This window comes from Charadrius vociferus, unplaced genomic scaffold, assembly GCF_000708025.1.
Source record: "Charadrius vociferus isolate BGI_N301 unplaced genomic scaffold, ASM70802v2 scaffold370, whole genome shotgun sequence".
Taxonomy (NCBI): domain Eukaryota; kingdom Metazoa; phylum Chordata; class Aves; order Charadriiformes; family Charadriidae; genus Charadrius; species Charadrius vociferus.
Genome location: NW_009646744.1, coordinates 2,640,222 through 2,643,246, shown reverse-complemented (window position 1 = coordinate 2,643,246; position 3,025 = coordinate 2,640,222).

Genomic DNA, 3,025 nt, shown 5'->3' with positions numbered 1-3,025 from the left:
TCAGCGTGTTAAAATCCGCTTTCCCTTGCGGCTGCCTCGCTGCTCAGCTGGCTTCGCCCGCAGCCCAGGGATGCTGCAAGTATGTAGGTCAGAGCTCTTCTGGATCCGATAAGCATTAAATCAAGCTTGCACTGAACTTGGTTGCTCCAGTCTTTCCAGGTATTTGCTTTAGCGTTCAGCTTCCCCCTTTCTCCTCTGGGTTCTCAGTGGTAAAAGGCTCTTAATTGTAATTTTTCTGTGGTTGATACATGAAGCAATTATCTTTACCGCTCAGGGTGGCAATGCTTGGGTTTAGGATTATTTGCATTGCAATGATTACCTATGTGCGTAACAATCAAAATTGGGCCACGCATTTTTTTGAAAAATCTTGTTCTTTGCCTTGCAGCTTTAGTGAAGGATAGGTCTTTTGTGTTATTAATGTTGACTTACTCGCAGGACTGCGGCTATCAACGCTGCAGCAGCTGCTTTTTCACCACAGATAACAGAAAGCATCTGGACTTGCTGGGGAGGTTCATTGTATGATATGTAGGGCACAGTGGGAGGTGGCCGTCGTGTGATTATAGGATATCTGTGACAGCCATCTGCCACTTTTTTTTTGGGTGTGGAGTGTTTTTGTTGTTTTAACTTTCCCAGACTTCTAATTTGACAGCTAAATTCAAAGTCCACCGTGGACTGAATTTTCTCCGTTGGAAAGCTGTAGAGAGCTGTGGCAAGTATAAAACTCATCCAGTAGTATCACTTTGAATTAAATTCATACACAGACCATAATTAGGCATGGAACTTCGCTTTCTGCCTGTTCCTAGATTTTATTAGATTTGTCCTGTGCAGAGGGCGAGCCCCATCCCCCCTCTGCTGAGCCTGATTTGCAGTCTGAGCGCTTGTGCTCGCTGATCACGAGCCAAATCAGAAACCTTGAGCTTTGGCAACATCAGGAAAGGGGATTTAGGATTTGCAGATGCGTTTTCCATAGACCACCTTCTGTCATCCGCTGATCCTCTAACCCAAGGAGTTTTAATATAAATTAAAAAAAAGAACATTTAAGGCAAATCAAGGCAGTGTTGTTTCTTTTTTTAAGCGCAGTGAATGTGGTTCTCAGCATTGGAGTATGAGACAGAGTGATTGAGGAGGAAAGAGGTAAATGGGATAGTGGTATGATCAAAAAGGTCACATTAGGCATAGTTTGGAGACTTCACATATATGTGATATATATATTAAAATATGATAATTAGGTCCTAATGAATAGTGAACAAACAGCCTATCTCATTACTAATACCAGGATCTTTGAGGAACCTCTGTCAGTATCAAAGTCTGCTGCATAATCATCATCCTACATCTTTGGGTGCTCACTCAGCTGCCATGAAGAGTTCCACTGAAGTGCACATTCCAGAAGTGTACAGTAGTTCAGGCTGGAAGGGACCACAGAAGGTCCTCTGGACTGCACTCCGAATTTAGATCCATCTTAGTCAGAAGTCAGATCAGGTTGCTCAGAGTCATCTTCAAGTGTGCAATAACTAACAAGCTGCTCGGCATCCTAAAGCCCATGAAACAAGATGCCCAAGTCAGGCAGTCGTCTCTGACAGTTCTTTGGAATTTATACAGAAACCTATTTAAGTGACATGACCTGATGTAGAAGAGGCTCACTGTCACCCGAGTTCTAAGGGGTTCTTCTGGTTGAGAGTCTTCGAGTCCTCCATCTCTCCTGAGAGTCAGCCCGAACCAACAGGCTATTTAAGATGAAATACTTTTAGTATGTGCAGTCTCACTGGTTATATCACTCAGGTAAAACACTAAGAAAGACAAATTGATACTTCCATGGCTTGGCCACTGTCCTGGGCTGTAGACTCTGAAATAAAACAAAGCAAGGTTCTGAACTGAGAATTTCTGAATGTCAGGAAAATTCTTTATGTTAGAAGGTATTTTTAAGTGGGTATGACTCTCGTTTGTTCAATAAGGAGCGTGGTGCAGAGCCTGGGATCCTTTGGGACCTCAAGGAAAGGGAAAGCTGTGACTTACGCTGTACTTGTGCTCTGCAGTGCAATGCTGCTGCAGATACCAGTGTGCCTGCAGGCAGCCTGGGTATGTCTGCATTGAAGTGCTGGGAAAACATACTCTGGTTCTAAACCCGTTTTTCATTAAGATTTGAAGTAAAGCGAATTCTCATAATCATGGGTTGTCATTGTGTGAATATCCTAACTGATTAAAGCCACTTTGTCATGGACAGCTGATGCAAAACGGGGCTCAACAGTGTAGCACCGACTGAATGCTGTGTGTGACAGCAGAACGGAGCACCCTGGATACCTCACGGTTACTTTGGTGGGCTTCCTCACTGAGCAAAATCCTTCAGATCTCTCTTTTCCTGAAAACCTAATGCGTGTCGTTACCTAGCACGTTCTCTCGACCTTTCAGGAGACGCTGCCTGCGCCGGGGTACAGCGCTCGGGTGGGTTGGTGTGCTAACGCAGCGCTGCTTTGGCTGCAGGTCGGTGGTCCCGAGCTCCTTGTCCGCTCCTCCGGCCTGGTGGCTCCTTGCACAGCTGGTGTCTGGAGATGCTTTAATGTGCTCCGGCCTCGGGCAGAGCTGTAGCTGCCTGAAATTCCTGGTGGGAGCCAGGGTAATGTTCAGCCATTGCCAGTTAGACCTAAACCCACTTCTAGCACTGGGAAAACGTCCTGAGCTGTATTGCCGTTTGGGGAGAGCAACCTCTTGTTGTAACAATTTGAAATTAGCCTGTTTTTCAGTGAAAATGTTCTCTTGCTGCCTGAGCAGCCCTTGAAGATCGCATCTCCCTGTGTTTACGTCGAGATGCCACCGCAAGCAAAGGCCCTACCCAGCTCCCTTCCCCTCGCAGGGGTGCCCACACCCCCCAGGCCTGGGCCTTTCTCCCCCGGGAAACCCCGCTAGAAGCAAAACACTCAACGTGGACTTTTTGCGACCCGCCCGGGTCACTCCCAATTACCGTTTTTAAGTACACACGATGACACCCGTGCCCGCGGCCCGCCTGTTTCCCGAGGAAGGCACCGGGACG